This window comes from Notamacropus eugenii, chromosome 1 (assembly GCF_028372415.1).
Source record: "Notamacropus eugenii isolate mMacEug1 chromosome 1, mMacEug1.pri_v2, whole genome shotgun sequence".
In the NCBI taxonomy this organism is placed as follows: Eukaryota; Metazoa; Chordata; class Mammalia; order Diprotodontia; family Macropodidae; genus Notamacropus; species Notamacropus eugenii.
In genome coordinates, this window is record NC_092872.1 from 453,433,225 (window position 1) to 453,455,605 (window position 22,381).

At 42.8% G+C, this 22,381-nt stretch overlaps 1 protein-coding gene across 2 annotated transcripts in view; it reads right to left on the minus strand.

Annotated features, from left to right (window-relative positions):
• CHST8 (carbohydrate sulfotransferase 8) overlaps positions 1–22,381 on the minus strand; it is a 214,770-nt gene that overhangs the window by 123,539 nt on the left and 68,850 nt on the right. The gene's annotated exons all lie outside the window — the stretch shown is intronic.

The window sequence follows — 22,381 nt, forward strand, 5'->3', positions numbered from 1 at the left end:
GGAATATGTCTGCTCCTTCCTCATCTTCCACATGGAACAAATCAGTAAAAAATAAACAAACAAAAATAAACAAAAAGGACTACTGATTTTTTTCTGTCTTTGATGTTCCAGAAACCCAAATTCTAACAATCCCCTTCTCCCTTTTGGATAGGAGACAAATGGTTCCCCATCTGCCCCTTCACTCAAGGCAGAAAAGGAGAGTTTACTCCATACCCCAGAGTTCTCTTTACTCTGGGAAGGGAAAAAATGTACAATAAGAGTCACCCTATGTGAACTTGCCTATCTAAGCCTGGCACTGACCCTGTCCTCCTCCTTGGAGGCCTCAGAGGATAGAGGATGCTTACCTAGCTGGGATTTCACAGCCCCAGCAAAAGTCTCTGACCTAAAGTCCCATTTAAGCCAAAGATATTGGGACAACAGAGAGGGCCGGGGTGGGCTCAAAAACACTGTCCCAAGAAATCCCATTATAAGTTATGCCTGGGAAAACACCAATGAGGAGCAAAGAGAACCTAGGCTGGTATTTCCTTCAAGTGAAAAGTGTCCCCAGCAACAGGGGAGGGACTTCCTGGCCAGTTGTGACTCTCTTCTCAAGTAGACCCCTCCCAACTCCTGCAACGGTTCTTATATCACACAATGAATGTATAACCCCCTCCACATTCTACCAGCCTGCAGAGAGGGCTTGGTTCCAGTCCAGAAAATCTTTTAATTACTGGTTGCTACTCCTGGTTAGATTCTGGGGAGGAACTAATGTAAGCAGTGATCACTTGACCTGAAATGCTGGGAATGTAATTTCATTATTCGGTCTATTTGCGGCTCAGAACAGGAGAATCCTAATAACCGGTTTCACAAGTCTCCTATAGGGAAAGGCAATTCCTCACGCTTTTCTGGAGTTGGCTCCATTAACAAACCAGTCTGTACTTCTGGGCAACTAGAGCAAGCCCAGGCTTGGACAGCGACTCTATTTATCCAAAGCCTTTTCACGGGAGAGATGAACATTGGGGAGGACACCCGCAGCAAGCAAATCACTGAATTTATGTTTCAGGTACTGCTTCCCAACTGTGTTTACAGACACACATAGACACATGTATATGCACTGGAATGGGTATATGCATGTATATATCCAGATGTGTTAATGCACACGTGAATTCATATATGGACATATAGAGACACAGGTGCATCACCATGAACATATCTCTTGCCGTGTAGGAACATTAGTGTATCTCTGAAGAGCCTATGGGTAAGGGTAGGAGTGGAGCTTATTCCTAAGTACAGGTCATTTTTTCCTTGAAGGTAGGAAGAGAAATGATCACAGAAGAATTAGTGAGTCATATCACAGTGGCTAAGGCACTGCCAGTGGTTTGGGTTTCTATAAGTCTCATGATGTAGGGTTGGTCCTGTTTACAGTGATGACCACACACTCTAGCCACTCACCCTAGGAGAGATGGGTGAAGGAATGGGTCTCTGTTGCCTCCTGCCCAGTAGGATTGCCTGAGCTTAGAGTCTCTGTGGCTCAGAGCCTCATGAGAACAGGTAAGGAAGGACTCAACTCATCTCTTACTTTCTCCTTCCAGCCAAAGCTACCTTATCCACAGCCAATTTGGCGGGTCTGGTAAGAAAAAGTGATTGACATAGTGGGTGCAAGGTCATGAGCTGGTTCTACAGCAGACAAGGATACAGTTTAGCTGCAATCATTCTGGGATTGTGGCAGCTGTCTAAGAACAATTCAAGTCAGTTCAATTCAGCAGGTACATATTGAGTCCATACTGGACAAGGCTAATCTATGGGGCTGATAGGAGGAGGAGAAGCTGACAGGGTCACTGCCCTCAAGAAGCAATAGTCTGGGTGGTAAGATAGGATAGCAATCACATAGCAAACCTTTAGAGCTGGGGCCTAGGGATATCTTGGCCATATATAGAGTCATACACAGAGACCTCTGCCAAGCCTGGGATCACCTTGCACTGGCAGAGAAAATTACATGTGTGTAAGTCCTCTGTGCTATGACCTAGGCATCTGCCATCCTCCCCTGGGTCATCTTCATTGATCAGGAGAGACTGCCAGACACAGCCAGCCTAGACAGGATAGACCTAAAGATATGGGGCTGCCCTGTCACTCACATAGCCCATCCCCTTGGGGGATGGGGCAATAATACACCAAAAATCAATTTCAATTAAAATCAAATCCCCGAGCCCACACTACACTCACAGGAAGTTCCCAAAGTGATGAAATTCTAAGATTTACAAGAAAGTTTATTGTCTGTTTCTCCAGAAAATGATTCTGCAGATATTTACAGCAAACCCAGTCTTGCATTTAGATGCAAATATTCCCATATGAATAATGGGCCTGAAAATACAAGTAAATTATTTGTTCAGAGGAAAGCGAGGGGAGATATTTCTTCAGGGCCAATAAAGCACAGCTGAGCCACTGGCGACCCCTCCTGACTGCGATCCCTGACAGTCCAGGGAACTATCTACGGCTACAGCTGAGAAGACAGCACACATCTCTCACACTCAGAATGTATCATGGAGCACTCTTCTTGCAGTCCCAAGACCAAGGTTCAACTTCCAGTTTCCACACTTGCTAGCTATGTGACTATGGGCAAATTATTCAAGATTCTCTGAACCTCAGTTTCCTCTGTAAAATGGGGATAGGACCTGGCAGTATCTAGAACCTCACAGAGTTACTGAGAGAAAAACACATGATAAACTTTGAGGTTTTTTTGTTACTAATTAAACCGTATAAAATGATCAGGGCTTGCCATGTGGAAAGTTCCTTTCTGAACTTCCAGAGCTTGTGTGTGTGTGTGTGTGTGTGTGTGTGTGTGTGTGTGTGTGTGTGTGTGTGTTGGGTTGGGAGGGGACGAGAAGCTAGTTGGGCTTCCTGAATTCAGTTTCAGAGCTTTGGTTGTTCTCCAGGGTCCTGAGGACATGAGGCCTGGGGTTGGCTTTAGTCTTCAGGAAAGAATGTCCCTAAGAGTCATAGTCAGACCACCCTGGTCTTTGCCCCATTCACCAGAGGACCAGTCAACAAGCACCATAGTCGAAGTCTGCCCAAGGTGTGCTAGAGACACAGAGTTGAAGATTAACTTTTCAGTGTGAGCATTTATACCTCTGACATCAGCAAATACTACAAATCAGGATTTGATTTATTGTTTTGTTGATTGTCTAGACTTAAAAAAGTGATGGAGAAAATGTTAATAATGCAGATTAAACTTAAAGACACTTGTGCCATATGCTGTGTTTTTTTCCCCAGAGAGTCAGCTGTTAAACCAGCATACCCCTGGAGTCTGTACCCCTAAGCCACAAAGATGATAGGATTTTGGCTCTACTGCTGGAAGAGATTTCAAAGCCATCTAATCAAATCCCTTCTCTTTATAGATGAGAAAACTAAGGCCCAGGAAGATGAAAAGACCTACCCAAGGTCACACAGGAAGTGAGTATCAGAAATAGAATTTGAATGTAGGTTCTCTCGACTTCAAAAGTGGTATTCTTTTTTATTTTGATTTTATTAACTAATTTTTAGTTTCCAACATTCACTTCCATAAGATATTGAGTTCTAAATTTTCTCCCCCTTCTTCCCATGTCCCCTCCCCAAGATGGCATGCAATCAGATATAGGCTCTACATATGTTCATATTAAACATTTTTACATTAGTCATTTTGTAAAGAAGAATTAGAAACAATGAGAGAAACCACCAGAAAGAAGAAACAAAAAAAGAAAGAGAAAGAAAGAGAGCAAATAGAATGAGAAGTGATGTTCTTTCCCCCATGCCAGACTACTGTCCAAAAAGCAGCTAGGTAGCACTGGACTTGGAGTCAGGAAGCCCTGATTATAAATCCTGCTTCTGTCACCTACTAGCTCTGTGATCCTAGTCAAATAACTTCTCAGCTTTTTCATCTGTAAAATGGGCATAATGGGATTCACACCACAGCACTATTGTAAGGATAATTTGAATAGATACATGTATGTATATATGCATAAATGTGTGTATATGTGTATATATATATATATATATATACACATATACACACATGTGTATGTAAAGCTATTTGCAAAGCTGAAAGTTACATATCAATGTTGGTTGTTATTATTATTTTCATGGGGAATGGGTTGCTTTGGGAAGAAGTGGGTCATCAAAGGGGGTGAGGAATGGTGATGGACAGCCTCTTGTCTGGGGATGATGTATGGGAAGGGGGGTATTGCTGAGGTACCAGATGGTTGAGGTATCTGAGGGCCTTTGTTTCTTGGAGATTCTGTCGTTAGTTCTACTATTTGAATTCTTGTGAGAGGGTGGCATGCATGGTTGGATGAGACCTGCAGTTTCCTGCTCTGAGCGTGGTGCTTAGAAAGGGAAGAAATCAGTGTCATCATTTCCTTCTGACAATGCGGCTCATTCTAGTTGAGGTGTTACTGAGACATCAGCAGCAGGTCCCAGGTCTCTCCATGTTGCTAAAGGCACCTGAACTGATTTAGGCAGAGGGGTTTTCCAGTAAATAAAATTAAAATGTGCATCCCCACAGAGAACTTGTCCACCAAGCTCTATCATGGTGCAAATTAAAATGGCAGAGTTATAAATCCTTGAAAATGAGTTTTATAATTGAAACATCAATAGACCTTTAATGACAGAGCTGCCATAAGGGGCCTCCTGGTCACTGGAGGCAGAGACGCAGACCCCAGAGGAAGGGGATAGTTCATGCCATTCAGATGGAAGGCATTAATTCTGAAAGGCATTAGCCTTTCAACCACCGGAGTAGTTGTGTATATCCATAGATGACTTTTATAGCCAGGTCCCCAAATAGTGCAAATAATAGATTCTCTGAAGTGGTCCCATGTATTTGAAATGATAATTATGTAAAATATAGTGATTAGGTCTAACCCAATGAAAACAGGCAGTTAAAATTTGAATAATGTAACCAGTTTAGAAGATTCATTATTTGCACTAATCAAGACCTAGCTGTATGACATAGTCCCTTAGTAGTCATTTACCTTGAAACATGATTTGCTGTGAAGAGCAGAGACTTGGAGTCAGAAGAGCTCTGGGTTCAAATCTAACTTGTGACACTTAATAGTTATGTAAGTCATTTGACCTTTCTGAGCCTCAATTTCCTTACCTAGACAATGGGGATTAAAAAATATTTATATTATCTACCTCACAGGGATATTGTTATGAGGGATAAGTGTGATAGATCAAGGTAAAGCATGTAGCAACCTTAAAGTGCTTTGTTCAGTCATTTTCAGTTACCTCATTTTGGGTTTTTTTGGCAAAGATACTGGAGTACTTTGCCATTTCCTTCTCCAGCTCGTTTTACAGATGAGGAAACTGAGGCAATCAGGGTTAAGTGCCTTGCCAAGGGTCACACAGCTAGTAAGTGTCTGAGGCCACATTTGAACCTGACTCCAGGCCCAGGGCTCTATTCTCTGTATCATCTGGCTTCCCTAAAAGTGGTTTATACCTATAGAAAGGTCAACTATTATTACTAATATTGAGAGAGAGAGAAGTATAGTGAATACAGAGATGGCCTCAACGCCAAGAAGACTTGCATTCAAGTGCCATCTCTAACACAACACTGGCTGTGAACCTCTGAGAAAAATCACTTAACATCTGGGCACTCTAAGAAGCTCTCTTTATGAGATAATAAATTGCAGAGAAGGTACCAACCTGAACTGGTAAAGGGAACTTATTCCCTGCACCAGTGAAATTACTGGTCCAGTCCCTTGCCCTATCCTATCTTACTCTGTTATTACTTGCAAGACAGTACAGAGAGTTGGATCTTGGTGACTGAATAAGTTCTCATCTCGACACCCGTAAGTGGTCATATTCTGTCCAGACAACCTCACGATGGGGCCAAGGAAGCTGTGACCACAGTCCTCAGTTCTCCATGATCATAGGCTCTTGGTCTGGGATTTATTCCTTCAGAAGAAAGCATGAAATAATAGATGAATTCTGAGAATCCAAACTCTATGGTGCCAAGGGCTATACATCTCATTCTATGAGCTCCAATCGGCAACAGACATTGGAATAAAGCTATAAACCACCTTGTAGAAAGCTGGGAAACACACTAGGTTTCTTATCAGCTGGAACCCCTATGAGAAACCCTCGGGAAGGCAGGAGCCCAGATTAGATCTAGCAATCGGGATCTTTACAAGGTAGGGACCCTTCGCCATAACATTTCCCAAAGTACTCCTCAACTTCAAAGCAGCTATCACCCACTCAGCAGGGCAGATCAGATCAGTATCCATACCCAAGATAGTAAGTCATGTAATTTCTCTGAGCCTCTACTTCATCATCTGTGAAACAGGATTAATAATCTAAATAGTACCAACCTCTCAGGGTTGCAATGAGAAAAACGCATTAATATTCAAGATGACACATAATGTTCAAAGGAGAAAGAATGAAGGTAGAGATAGTGTTTTGATTTGTCCTCACAACTCCAGGGCCCAGTCCATTGTTCTTTGAGATTACTAGGTACTTAATGCTTATTGGCTTAAAAAGGGACAAGCCCTCAGGCCTAGGGCCATGGGATTAGGAGACAGTTAGTGACCCTCTCTGTCTTTCTTTTCTGGGTGATGGGGAAGCTGTGTGGCTGTGATTTTAAGAGCTGAGAGTTGAGAGTTCCTATCCCAGCTCAACCAAAAATGTACTGTGACCCTAGTAAAACTTCTTTACCTTTCTGGCTTCTGACTTTATCTGGAATATAAGAAAGGATGATCCTAGAAAACCCCCTTTTCATGGGGAAGGAGACCCATCTCTGGCCTAATATTTAGCAACAGTTCTCAAATGAGTAAATTGCACCTCTGGCACCACTCCTGTTTTCAACCAAATGACTTGTTCTTCTCATTAGAATCTCTTAGTGTAGTGGGGGAAAGAGAATAAGCATTCATATCAAATAAACATTTATGTGTATATGCATACACACATATAAATATAGCACTTATGTTTATAAGCCTGCGAAGTCTTTTTTGCAAACATTACCTCATTTTATCTTCAAAACAACCCTGGGAGGTAGGTGCTATTATTATGCCCATTTTACAGTTGGGGAAACTGAGGCAAACAGCAGGCCTTTTGTGTGTGTGACTTGCCCAGGATTACATAGCCTGTAAATCACCTACTTCCTCTGAACCTCCACTTCCTCATCTGTCAAGCCATACTTAAAGTCAGGTCTCTCTGACTCTAGGCCCTACTTGACTTTACCCACTGCCAGCTGGAAAATGGTATCTCTTGAATCTATAACAGAGATATATGCTGCTTGTGTCTCCAAGTCCAACTGTGTAGAGTGGCTTTGTAAAAAAATTCATCAAACTCTTTTAATGTGTTAAGAAGGGCCTCCAATTACGTGAATAAATCCTTGACATCTGCCTGCTTAATCCCTGGGAAGAGCATTTAGAAGGTTCTCCCTCCTTTTCCGAAATTGAAGTAATTTCTATTTTACAGACTTGATTTTAAAATAACAGATTCTGAGGGGTTGGGCGCTTCAGAACAGCCTCTCCAGGTGTTTTTGCTGTAATAGATGTCATTCTGACCCACTGCAGGGGAGGGTTTGAGGTGCATGTGCGTGTGCTTTTTTTTTTTTTTTAATGAAAACAACCCATGACTATGAGGCACGGTGACAGGGTCTAACACATTGCTGGCAATTTTTCTTTCAACCTCATTTGTACCTTGTTTACTAAGGACCCAGGGAGAAAAAGCAGATGATGATTGGGTCTACCAGGCATGCAAAGCCACTTTGGAATCAGGGAGCCCAGCTCTCCTTCCCTGTAGTTGGTGCATTTTTTAAACCTGCACTTTCAACAGCGAAATGTGTGTTCTTTCCCCCAGGGGATTTATCTTTCCTTCCCAGATTTGTTTTAATGGTTTTCAGAAAAGAGCTAGAGGATGGACCTTCCCCAGGAGGGATGAAGGTGGGCAGTGGGGGTGGAGGAAGGTGATGAAAGGGAGGAGGGAGAAGCACCAGATTCAGGAAGGAGCCAGAATGTGCCCAAGGGTCCTGGCTACCAGGAGGCTCTGCTTAATGATGATAACAATCTCTTGCATCTGCAAAGTTCTTTACAGTATTCAGAGTGGTTTCACACCCAGTACCCTTTGTGATCTCTTCATAGCAGCCTGCTGAGGTGGGCAGGACAAGATGGGACAAGACAGGGCAGGGCAAAGAAAAACACAACAGTCAGTCTCAAAGAGAAGACATTCATTCATTCAATTCGACAAACAATTATTAAGCAGCTACAATAAACCAGCACTAAGTTAGACACTGAAAATACAGACAAAACACAAAAAAGTTAACAGCTTGTATATATGTTATCTGCCTTGATCTTCCTAACATCCCCGGCAGGTGAGTGCTGTAAGAATATTACATATGGATGAGGAAACTGAGGCTGAGGTTGGGACTGAACCAGGGTCGTACAAATAGTAAGTATCAGAGACAGCGATCAAACTCAGGGCTTCCTGACTCCATCCACTTCATCAAGTGGTTGCCTCAATGAACAACAGTTCTGCTCTCAGGGAGCTTGTATTCTATTGATGTGGCAGTGGGAAGATAGCATACAGCCAAGTACATGTGGATATTCTATATACAAAATATATACATTTCAGAGATGGACACCAACCACTAGGGAGTTTGAAAAGGCCTCATGTTGGAGATGACCTGAACTTTGAACAGAGCTACTGACTCCTAGGGACAGACGTCATAGGGCCATAAGATTTAGAGTTGGAAGGCACCTTAGAAACTATTTAGTCCAACTGAGGCCCAGAGAGGTGAAGTGATTTTTTCAAATGCCCAACAATTATTAAAGATTTGAAATTAATTTCCTTGACTCACAAGTCATTGATCTTTTCACTGGATACCCAGCCTCTTGACTAAGGTAAGAAGAAAATAGTAAAAGCACAGCCTGCTACGGATGAGAATAACAGGTAGGCTGGTTCATTGGTTCATTTGCTGGCACAAATCCACCTTGCCTATGTTCACCGTGTGTTTGGGCACAAGTAGGATTAGCACTGAAGCCTTCAGATGCCTCTATTCTCTAGCACAAAATCCCAGAACTTCAGAGCCAGAAGGGACTTCAGTGCATGCATCTTCACCTGGAGGAGTCTACTCTACAACAGGTGTAGCAAGTGATTACTGTTTGCTTGAAGACATGGATGGAGTGGATGTTCAATGGGAAGACCTACGTTCAAATTCCACCTCATAAGCTTTCTAGCTGTGTGACTCTGGACAAGTCACTTAATCTCAATTTGCCTCAGTTTCCTCATAAGGGAGTTGGACTCAATAGCCTCAAAGGTCTCTTCAAGTTCTAACCCTATGATCCTATGAACCCACCATTCCCTTAAGACAGTCCATATTCCATTTTTGGAAAGCTCTTAATTATTAGGAAGTTTCTTCTCCAATAAGCCTGTTTGCCTCTTGCAATACTCATTGCTACTACTTGTAACCTAATATTGACTTTGTAAAGGGAAGACAGAGGCTTGAGGAGACAGAATTTAGGGGAGAAGAATTTTGGAGGGGAAAAGATAAGGGGAAATAGTGGAGGTCAGCATTGAGGGAGGAATAACATTAGAATATTTGAAACACCATTCAGAAATCCACTCTTGGATGAGAGATAGGGAACTAGGTAAGATTGATACAGAGAGCCTGATAAGACTGTTAAAAGATAACTAAGGGAGTTACATTGAAATGTTGTCAAATTGAACAGAAAGGAATGACTTCACTCCACTAAGAAGTCCTGGATAGAAGGAAGGCCATGGCAGAAGCTGCTGCTAATTGGAATATAGCATGACTAAAACCTCAGTGGCACTGTGCCCTTCCTGGGCCCCAGCACAAGGGCTATGACTCATTTCCCATTGATGGAGACCGACACAAAGGTGAGAAGTCATCTTAGTTAAAAAATAAAGAGTCTCATTTCAAATTACAGTTTAAGGAGTCATGCTAATTAAACCTCATATAAATCGGTCCTAGTTATTTTAATTGGTCTCTGCTCTTGACTCTTGCTAATTGCCCCTCTCCATAGGAAGTAAGCAGGGCAGCAGTCATGGAGGCCTGGCTGGAAGTGGATATTGGGAAGGGGAAGAGGGCAAGGCATGTAGGAAAGCATCTCAGAAATCCCATATCCTTCTCTACAGGGCTCTAGGGATTCATTCATTCACTCAGTCATTTAGCAAAGTCAGGCAAGCAGGACTCGATCATTTCACATCCGCAACTGAATCTGGTACTGGCACAACCATGCCAGCATGGGGAAGAGAGTACAATTCACCTCAGAAGGGGAAAGAGATTTAAAGAACAATCCACTGCTGTTGAGACAACTTGAAACCGGGGGTTTGAGAAAGGACAGGGTGTGTGCTGGCATCCTCCATCCTCATCCATCCACCTGCTACTCCTGGGGCCTCAATTCAGAGAAAACAATCCGGACCCCAATTTTCCAGGAGGGGATGTAATTTCAGAAGATACCTTTTGTTATGGGTCTTTATCAGCTGAAACTTGACAGAGTAGACAGAGACTTGGCAGGGTACTTGGAGCAGCCAAAGGTAGCTTTCTGTTTCTTGGTTCATTAAACTGAGCTACAGCAATCCTATCTCCACTGAGCATCAATTAAGAAATGAATCTCTTGCCTTTAGAGGAAACAATAGAATTATATCAGAAGACAGACACGGGGATACATAATTTAACTAGTAACACCCCAGAAGGAGGTGAGAGTAGGGGCAAAGCCTGAAATAACTGTCTCCCCACTCTTTAGGTTTCTCAGCTAATAGACACTTAATGACTTTCTCACCTATTTAGAAATACTTTCCCTGCTTTTTCTTATTCTAGCCCAGTTCCTTTAAATACAATACCTTTTCTAACTAAATATGATAATCACATTTTCTTTCTATTCTTTCTTTTTAATTTTGCCACCCCTAGGAACTTTTAGCATAACAATTCTGGGACCAGATTCTATTAATATCCATTTTCGGATTACAGAACTGTGATGCCTGTTTCCTAATTTAATTAGGCGTTTCCGTTATTAGTTCCTACATGCTCATTATTTTTCATTTAGTGGATTATAATGCACTGAAGCAAAACTGGGCTCCTACAAATAGTCTCTGAGGATGCTTTTCTAAAGGAAGAAAGAGCCCAAATTGCTGACTCCTCAGTACGGACAATAATATACAGAGATGCTGTGTCAAGTAAGAGGGTCATCATTTGGACAAGTCCCATCTTGGATACCACAGGACAACATCACTCGGGTGTTCTAGTAGCATTCTCCAGATGGGAGAAGCACTTGAGGTCCTCCATCAATAGGCTGAGCAATCTTTTCTTAAGAGTAAATCACTCAAGGAGACCTTTGGCAAATGTGGAACAGAATGAAGTGTAAGCTAGAGACCCAGATTATATGATCTTACATTTAGAGATGATAAGGGGGTTAGAGGTTATTTAATCCAACCCACTAATTTTACAGATGAAGAAACTAAGACCCAGAGTGGAAATGACTTGCCCTGGGAGCTTGGTGTGCTTGTCACAAAATGTCCATTTCCAAGTGGGCTTATCTGAAATAGAAGGTTTTGGGGCTCTCATGATTCATTCAAAAGCTGAGGATACCCTCACGAGAGCCCCCTAGGTTAGAAGCCCATTTCTGTCCACTTGTCATGCTGTCCATGGACTCCTGCCACATGCCCTCACCATGCTTTCACCTTTGATCTTGCCTGGGGTTTGCTTAGTGGTATGTTGGTAAATGTTTTAACAATCTGATCTCTGGAGGGCAAAAACGGTGCTCACAACACACTCTAAGTTTAATCTGCATTATTAAGATTTTCTCTATCACTTTCTTAAGTCTAGACAATCAACAAAACAATAAATCAAGCCCTGATTTGTAGCAGCTTGCCAATTTCAGAGGTATAAATGCTGGCACAGAAAATTTAACAACAGGCTTAGAGCCAATCCTAGCTGGCTCCAGCAAACCCTACTCTGTTCATTGCATTTCTAAGAAATTAAGTAAAAGGTCGGTAACAGCCACTGTTAAGAGGTCTCCGCTGACCTCTCCAGCTTTTTCTCACCCAATCCCACTGAATTTAAGAAGTGTTTTTTATGTGCCTACTATGCACTAGGCTATGGGAAAATTAAAAGAAAAATGGTCTCTCTCCTCTAGGCAATTACATTCTACTAGGGCCTTGAATAAGAAATATGAGGAGGAAAGAGCGAACACTCCTAATAAAAGAAATCAGTAAAATCTTCTCATTGGAACTGGCAGACAAGTAGAACCTTGAAGGAAGCTGGGGAAGACAGGCAGACTTGAGGAGGTAGTGCCTTCCAGGCATGAGGGGACAGACAGACTGATGGAATGCTGTACAGGAGGAAAAGCAAGTTGGTCAGTGAGGCTGAAACAGAGATCACATACAAGCTCAATAACGTGTACAACCCCAGAAAGGAAGGCTGGAGCCACATTGCGCAGAACTAAGGATGTTGTATTTTACCTTAGAGGCAATAGGGAGCCACTGAGGTTTCTTGTGCAGGGCAATTATGCTAGCCTATAGCCACTGTTGCAGAAGTGACCCCCTAAACAGGCCTCCCTCTAAGCTCCCTTCCATGACACCCAAGGAGGCACCCAGGAAGCCCTTTGGGTCAGAGGTGGAAAGAAATGATTAACAGGACATGAGCTTAGGAAAAATGAAAACCTGCCCTCTGCACAGTCCTCAGGTATATCTGGATAGGAAAAGAGAGAGGTCTGTGAGATTCATATGGTATGTAAGAGGGTTCTAAAAAGCTCTATGCCCATTATTTAAGAACATGATTTCAGAAATAGCAGCTTTTGGATTCTGACACGTGTGTGTAATGTTATCTCGCCCCTGATAGATTGCCAGCTACTTAACAGAACACATCACTGCAATTACATGTCACTTCTGATCACCACAGTCACAACAAGCATGTGTCAGCTGCGGAAGTTTTTTAAAAGAAATATAGATGATGTTCTGCAAACCTGAGTTAAAAATGGTTTCTGGAAACAAAGGCTCAAGAGGATTTTAATAAAACCCATTGAACTCAGGGGTGGCAAATCAGTCTTTGATAACTAGAGGGGACAAATTCCCATGACCCTCAGGAAGGAGCGTGGATTTATGGTTTGACACATCTTGCTTCCAGATTCAAACGAGTCCCACAGGCAGGCAGTCCAAGAGCAAGTAGCCTTCCTATAAGAGCCACCAATCACCACTGCCTGCTCTTACCCTGGCCCTGCAAAGTCACATTTGGCAGGGGAAGAGACTTCTGCGTTGTCCACTGAGCCTAGGATCTCAGAGTCCTTTTCCAGATTCCTCATCTTCATCATCGTAACTCTATCAACTTTATCATCAAGAAAATCACAGGAAAATGTGCCTCTGTGGAATAAAATGGAAGTGATCCATGCCTTCCCGGAGTTTATAAACTAAGACGATGCAGGCAAAAAAGTCATGGATATTCACTAAACAAATACATCCACTGAGCAAACAAGTCCTTCCTGAATATGGGCAAGGCAGGGAAAGACAGTGGGAGGAGTCAAACAGGGCTATGTGTCCCGACAGATGCCCCCAGAGCTCACAGAACATAGAGAGCTTTTGCTCTCCAGCAAACACCAAAAGGATGAATGGAAACTGGAAGGACATACTGTAATATTCTCCCCCAGAATTCCAGTGCCTGGATTCAGGAGACAACTTCAGGCCTATCAGAAGTCAGGGACTCCCATGCGCTACCAGTCCACTGGCACTAAGCTGGCATGAGGTGGGATTTTAATGAAGAGCTTAGCTGAGATCAAAGCAAATGCCTCAGACAGGGATGACAACCAGGAAACCCTCACAGGAAGCACCAAAACTTCAGAATTTGGGGAGAGGGTGGGTTGTGAGATGGTGGCAGTAATGATGAGAGGCAAATAAAGGGAGGGAAAATGAGGCGAAGAGGTGATACAGATAGAACTGGACAGGGCTGGATAGCAAGGCCACCAAAGGGGCTGACAACCAGGTAAACAGACAAATGGCAGAGAGGGTTCCAGAGCCAATCAGATAGACAGAAGAGGGGATCAGTCAGAAACACAAAGAGAGAGGTTGAGAACCAGTTAGTTGTCAGCCAGACAGAGGGGTCTGAGAGTTTGCAGGGCAAAAAGAAGGGGCAGAGAACTAGAAGAAAGGACTGAGAATCAGGCGGACAGACAGAAGGGAATAAGATCCAGGCAGAAAGAAAGACTGATTGACTGAGAGAGACCCAGTATCAGTTAAGGAAACAGAGGGCATTATAGAGGTCCAGAATGGGCTATAGAGAAATCCAAGACCCAAGAGATAGTTCAGCTAAGGCCTCTTTTGTATCCATTTTCAGCTTGGTTTATGCTGCAACAAACTCATCCACTGAAGGAGAGAACTTCACCTAAAGTCCTCAAATTTTCTGTAGAGGCCAGGGCCCTCCTCTTCCTGATTAAACAACCCAAGATGTCATGAAGTCCAACTCTCTCATTTTATAAATAAGGAAACTGAGACCCAGAGATTTGACAAAGGCCATAAAACCCTCCTTCTTACAAGTCCATTCATGACTTTCACAAACCAGTAACAATGGGGCCACCTCTTAGAAAAGAGGTACAGAAGCTGACTGGGCAGCTAGGTGGCATAGTGGATAGAGTGCCAGGCCTAGAGTCAAGGAAGACTTATCTTCCTGATTCAAATCTGGTCTCAGATGCTTACTAGCTGTGTGACCCTGGGCAAGTCACTTAACCCTGCTTGCCTCAGTTTCCTTATCTATAAAATGAGGTGGAGAAGGAAATGACAAATCACTACAGTATCTTTACCAAGAAAACCCCAAATGGGGTCCCAAAGAGTCAGATGTGACTGAAATGACTCAACAACAACATAGTAGGAGTCCAGTAGATAGGCAACTCTCTCTTATTCAAAGAAGGCCAGGTAATCCACACAGAGTATGCACTGGAATTGTTCATCTCAGGTCAGCTGCCCATGTTCCATAGACATTCCTCAGCTACTTTGCTGTACCCTCACTGTGTGTATGCTCAAAGGAGGCAAATACATGAATCCTTCAAGGTCTTGCTTGGCCCATCTCCTCCATGAAACCTTCCTTGACTACTCCAGACTTCAATTCACTTTCTTCAGAACTTCTTAGAGTCTGAGAGTCTGCACCACGTACTCTTGTTTTTCAGTTATACAGTATATGGCACTGTTTTCTAATTGTCTCTCATGGGTCATTTGTGTCTCCCTGGGCAGAGGGTGAACTATAGAATATACATATATATGGGTAACTAATAAGGGTAACTATACTCAAGGACACAGTAACTATTCCCTTGGCCTTCCTCACTGGGCATTTCCTACTCCTAACATCCCAGCTCCCCCCAGGTATAAGATGGAGAGTAGGACTGTAGCACTGAAGTTGCGCCAGCTACAGAGGTCTATGGTTAAGATGGTTAATGTCCGACATGGGCCAGGACTAAGACACACCCAATTTCTCACTGTTTTAGGGGGATGTGACAGAACATGTCTTAGGTCTTTGGAAGATATCAAGTATTGGGTTTCTCCAACACTGCTGAGAATTCAGGGTCTCCCCAGGTAAGGTTCTCCTTAAAGAATTCCTTTAGATAAGAGAATGAGGATTCATTCTCAATTTACCCACTCTTGGGAAACAGTAGGACTTTGAAATGCGTTAGTGTTTCTACAGGGACCATTCCCGTCTCTGAGCCCCAGAGTACCTTATACTTTTCTAATTCAGTTATAGCTCACCATTTGGAACTGTTGTTGCTGTTCAGTTTTTTGTGGACTCATAGGGGGTTTTCTTGGCAGAGATACTAGAGTGGTTTGCCATTTCCTTCTCTAGCTCATTTTATAGGTGAGGAAACTGAGGCAAACAGGGTTAAGGGGTTTGCCCCAGGGTCACATGTCTGAGGCTGAATTTGGACTCAGGTCTTCCTGACTCCAGGGCTACTGTTCTATTCATTGCTCCACCTAGCTGCATCATTTTGTACCATAGCTATTTCAGGACTTATCTTCTCTCTCTTACTAGACTGTGAAAAAGCTAGGGCTAGAAGGAATCTTAGGGGTCATCTAGTCTAATCCCCTTGTTTTACAGATAAGGAGCTGGAGCCAAAAGGGATGAACTGACTTGCCTGAGGTCACCCGGGTGGCAAGTGGTTGAGTTCGGATGTGAACATGGGTCCTTTGATTCTAAACTGAGGCCTCTTTGCACTCTATCATACTTCCCCAGGACAGAAGACTTCAGTCATCTGACACTGTCTACGTGACCTTGGCCAAGTCTCTGGGTCTCAGTTTTCTCATCTGTAAAATGGATTGGATTAGATGACCCCTTGGAGTTCAGCTCTACATGTAGGATCTATGATTTGTACCTACCTTACAGCAATCTGTAAGTCATGAAGCTATACAGAAAACTGAGATGTCATTTTTCTTGTTAATATTATTCACGTTTCTTACAGTGCCCTGTGAAGAGCTGAGCACAAACCAGGGACTCAGTAAATGTTTGCTAAATGAATGGAAGATGGATTTTCTTAGCCCAGAAGCAACTGCCTGGAAGTAAATTAAATGCTCTTAAAAGTTAGACTGACACTTGAAGGCCCTGAGGATGAAAATACTCTTACATGAATGCGAAAGAGTTAATGACAGTTCCTGAGGTGTCACCAAGGAGAGTCTCTCCTGGATGGAGTGGAGGGTTTCAAGCTAGAATATAACATAGCTACCACCCCCTTACATATCCCTCAACAAACCTCAGTGGGCTAAGAGGCATGTGGGCAAACTGACCAAACAGCTTTCTTTCTGGTTCTGAGGATCAGTTCCCACACCAAGGCTGCAGCCTGTGATACTGTGTCTGCCCATAATAGCTACACGAAGGACCATAGTCACAGAGGACTGAGGGGCAGGTACCATTTCTTCTAATTGTACAACCAGAGTCAAGCCTGTTCCTGGCCACACAGGTGACAACAACGGTTGATGGTCACTGGTGACAGAAGTTACAACAGGACTGCCTTATGGATATCATTCTTTTCATGGAGTCATGACACAAAGTTAGAGTTTTCTAGGTAACAAGGTGTATATATGTGTCCTGAATGAGTAATTAAGAAAAGGGGAAGCTAGAGGGAGGATGGTACATCTGTATCACAGGTTCCCCACTGGAAGGCAGGTGTGCTGCTTCAGCCAAAGGGCACCATGTGGGCCCCATAATCCTGGACTAATCACCCCCCCCTTTCATCTTAAGGTATGTGGTAACTACTCCTAGGGAAAGAGCAAGGAGGAGGGGAGATTGGATGGTTTTGTACTAGGCTGCGTGACAAGGCCTGCCATGAATGACCATGATGAGAACTGGGGGTGCTGGGAGGGGAAAGGAATGAATGGACAGAACAACCCCACGGGGTAAGTGCTATGCCAAAGGATATCATTCTGGAGAAACTCCCAGGGCTCAGTCCTAAAGCTTTTCTAGCTCCCTTCTTTACCAACTATATCATTTGTCTTGGTCAAGAGCCTGCTTGCTGCTGGCACCCTTTAGCAACCCAGTCCTGCCCAGGAGCCTGAAGCCACACCTCTTGACTCTTCCCAGCCTCCTTATGTCATAGAAGAAAAGGAGAGAAACTCTGGAAATCAGAGAAGTAAACCATTTTTGAAAAGTGAAGCAAGGATAAGCCCAGCTTAAGGAAAACCCACCATACAGGAATTAAAGGGCACTGGATTTGGCATCAGATAATTTGGGATCAAATCCTTTCTCTTCCACTTTTCACTTGTGTGACCATGGACAAGTCAATTAACTTTTCAGGGCTTTGCTTTCCTCATCTATAAAATCAGGGAGCTAGGCTAAATGCCTGCTAGGGTCCCTTTGAGCTCTCAATCTAGGACCCTATAAAAAGAGCCATATTAGTTTGAAAGTATTAACATTATACAAAGCTTCTGCAGAGTTCCTTTGGATAGTTGCCTTCCTAATGCATTTAAAATAGGATTCAATTTACAAAAATTGAATTTAGATAGCACACTTCATTCTCTCCCTTCCCTGAACTCCTATAGCCTTTCCCCTCTGACCATGAACATTTCATTAATTATACACTACCCGAGGCTATTTCCTTAGTGAGTGGTGTGTGTCTCCTAACTCAGATTATGGACACCTCAGGAGCAAGCCCTATGTATCTTCCAGAGCATAGCTAAACACAGAACTGTTATAAGACGCTCAAGAAAACTTGCTGATTAGATGATTTAGCATTTCCAAGGATATGTGATTTCATTAACACAGGAACTCCCCCTCACCTAGATTACAACCCCTCCCCCCCTTCCATGCCTTAGTAGACAACTTCATGAATTGATTGATACATGAACAGATGAATTTAGAATACAGATAAGTTAGGAGGTGATTGCTCAATTATCTGGCAGAAAGATTTGTTTGTTTTTCTTTCCAAAAAAGTCTTTACCAAAAAAATCTGTTAGCAATGAGTTTTCCATTGAAAATCTAATCTGACTGGCAAAATTGTGTAGGAACACACCTCAAATGAATAAAGTGAAGTAAACTTGCATATGAAATACTGAGACTTTTTACCATCAATATGTTGTGGGCTAATACGGCTCAGGGTAAAACCATCTGTTGGAAAACCATGAGCAGGGAGCCTTCTACTGTACTGGACAATCTATTAAGTCCCTTTTGTCTCTGAGATTCTATGTATAAAATGCTAAGTTCCCTCACTCATCACAATTTTTTTAACCAACAAAAAGTTCAGGGGTACTTTCTCCCTAGCTCTTACGTTCCATACCTGGCCAGCCCCAACCAAGATTTCATCCTTTCACTCAGCGATCACATAAAAGAGTCTCCAAATCATCTGTTACACAGTAAGTTACTGGTGAAGTAATGATCAGGGAAATCCATGCTACTTTTAGTCTACCAGCTAGGGTGATCTCTTTGTGGTCCACTTCGGATGCCTGGCCAGCCGACCCGCATCCCTGACAAGGCATCGAATTCCATATCTATGTAAACAGAGGGAGTTACCGTTTGTCAGTCAGCATGCTGAAGGAAGATCTGGCCACACAGCCCCGACTTAGGACACCTAGACTTTGTAAGCATTGGTTCCCAACAGATAAATGTAATCAAGGCTTATATGCTCACAGAAGCCAACAGGATGGGATTGTTTCACTTGAAAGATCAGAAGAAAATTGTAACTAATGTTGTGGAAAATTACTTTGATATTGCTTTCTCGGTGCAGCATCACAATTAGGGTGCGGTGTGGAGCACAGGCAAAAATAAATGAATAGTAACAAATCAACACAAACAGCCACTGTCAGGAGCGCTTTGCTCAGGGAAAGGAATGTAAGCATTACTTAAAGTGTTATGGCCGTGGTTTTCCCTGGTGTACTCAGCGCATCCACAGCTAGCCACAATGCTGCTAGCTCCTGGTGCCAGCAATGCTCCTCAAAGGCTGACTTCATAGGAGCCAAAGTCCTGCCTGGGAAGGGAAGGAAGGAGGCCCTGATCACACCGGGCACTGTTGCTCCTCCTGCCCTTTGCAAGGTGTGACATGTAGACTTTCCTCTCCCAGGGAAATCTCCTGCACTCTAAAATTCCTCCATCGCAAGTAAGGGCTCTCTACCTGGACCCCAAAAGTCGAAAAGCTGCATATGACAACATCCAAGGGTTGTATATAGCCAGATGCTTAGTTTAGTAGGACAGGATAGAACAGCAGAAAAGAAAACTGGCATCAGAGCAAGTCTCTTTAACCTCTTGGGGCCTCAGTTTCTTCATCTGTAAAATGAGTAAGTTGAACTAAATCTGTGCTGCTGTGAACACGAGTGCTCTTCTCCAGAGTGGAACAAGTAAACAAGGAACTATGGGGTAATAAACTCCTTGCTTCAAGGGAAAGTGGACCTCCCAGCCTCTGGCTGCAAGCAGAATGAAGAAGGAACATAGCACCAGATCTTCTGTGGACAGATCTGAAGAGAGAAGCTGCATGTGCAGGGCATACACCATTGGGATAGTCCCCCAGACCACCCAGTCTGTCACTGCTGAAACACCCACATGCCTGTAGCCTAATTTCTTTCACCTCCTGGACTAGTTTGCCGGTATGTGATGTCTCATAGCAAAATCATTTAAGTTCGTAATTAATATTTACATAGAACTTCAATTTGGGCTCTACTAATCTGAAATTTGGGATAATTTAGAAAGAATCTTGGCTGAAGTTTACTTTTGCAAATATCCACATGAAGACTGAGGTATAGGGTTTTTTTTTCTAAATGCAAGAGAGCAGTCTTCAAGCATTTTAGAGGTATTATACATACAATCGATATGCTAATTAAAAATTGACCTTATTTACATATTAAAGCAGATCTCAGTGGGCCTCTACTTAGGACACTCCTTAGGTTTACCTTATTAAGAGTACTGTACATACCTGAAAACAATAAAATGGCATTGACTTAGAGTTTCTAGTAATTCAAAATCTACACTAATTTATACTAAATTTGCTTCATTTCTCCCTCCTCACCTTCCTTCATTATACTTTCAAGTTTGGGGCAATTCTATTTACTAAGTTAAATGGGGGGATGGGAGGGGCAGAATTGGAGTAAAGAATACTCTTCCGAAGAGGAACTTAGACACCTATATTTTCTCCTTGCTTCCCCTTGGGCCAGAGAAACCCAGAATGTATCATTCTGGAAAAAAAGGGGGGGGGGTGTGTCTTATGCCGAGCTTCTTCCAAACTACCAAGTATTGATGGGGTGGGGGAGGGGAATAAAGGGGACCATCTAGAGAAGGTTGAGATAGAGCCAAAAGGAACTAACCCCAGTGGAGAAAATCAACCGTTCTGGTGAAAGATGTCTTTTTCTGAATTATTTGGGATTCAGCACTATTTTTCCTGCAAATTTTGGCTAACATTAACCTCTCCTCATCAAAACCTGTCCCATGGGATGTGAAAATTTACTTAGTCTTAAATACTCCTTAGATAAAAAGACAGGAAGGATCTCAATTGCCCCAGTCTCCTTGGGGACTGTAAATCTACCCCTACAATCAGCCAATTGTGAATCCTCTACATGTAGTTTAATCTATAACCTGATTTAATTTACCTATTGTTTGACTATGAAGTTTGTTTCCTTAGGGGATGTGTGAGTTTCTGACTCTGTTTAACTAACTGTTATGATGTCGAATTAAGTATGGGATTATAGACCTATCTTTTCTTTACCTTCTATGGCCTGAGGAATCTACAAGGTTGCAATATATAAATGAATTATTTTCTTGTCACTCTGACATAACTTTTCCTGTAGGAAACTTTGTTAGAATCTTGATGATTATTCAGGTTTTCTCTGAGGTCTGAACTTATACTTGGGCGTAACAATAAAACTTCGATCTTTACCTCCGTAAGTTCTGTGTTGTGGTAAATATATATGAGGCAGCAGTTATCCACCACATGAACTCAGAGAGAAGATTGTTGTTCAGTCATTTTCCAACTGTGTCTAACTCTTCGTGAATGTATTTGAGGTTTTCTTAGCAGAGACCAGAGTGGTTTGCCATTTCTTTCTCCAGCTCATTTTACAGGTGAAGACATTGAGGCAAACAGATTAAGTGACTTGCTCAGGACCACACAGTTAGTAAATGTTTCAAGCCAGATTTGAATTCAGGAAGATGAATCTTCCTGACTCCAGGCCAGGCACTTTATCCACTGAGCCACCTAGCTGCCCAGAGAGATGTTGCTTTATAATAAAAGTGTGTATTACCTTCGGTATGATGGTCCGTATGACACCTCCACAACACATCTAGATCACTGTCTTAGAGGGGGAGCCTCTTATTTTTGGCTGAAATGGTCATAATTTTGGAGAGGATGGTAGGTTAGAGGTCATTTGGTCCAACCCTTTATTTACAGATGAAGAAACAGATACAGGGAGGTGCTGACTTGCCCAATGTCACACAAGATGATTTGAATGCAGGCCCTCTGACTTATTTCCCCGTACAAAGATGCTTCCTATCTGCCTCCGGGCCAAGGACAGATCTTTCTAGGATCTGAGAGGTCCACTCCATAATTCTGTTTCTTCCCCTTATACATGTCTGAGGGCATCTGGAGTCCCCCAATCACAGCCTCAGAGGGGAAGGATGAGGGGCACATCCCATTTATCATACAATATCTTCCTAAACTGAAAGAGGCCTGGGAGCTATAATGGATCTTTCTCCATGCAGCCTAAACTAATGGGCTCCTACTTCAGCAGACACCTTTGTTTGATGAACACTGTCTCTTGGCTTGACTTATCATTTTCTCAGGATGCCAAAGGGTTTGAGTCGAGCTGGTTTTAGGAGAAGATCCCTTTCATTTGGGCTACCTTTAATTTGTTTTCTTACCTACAGCATAGATTTCATTGGTATAGGGATCTACTCTGCCTACCAATGGGGATCTATTAGACTATTTCTACTCATAATCCTAGAGGTACCTGGACCACTTGGAGGTTAAGT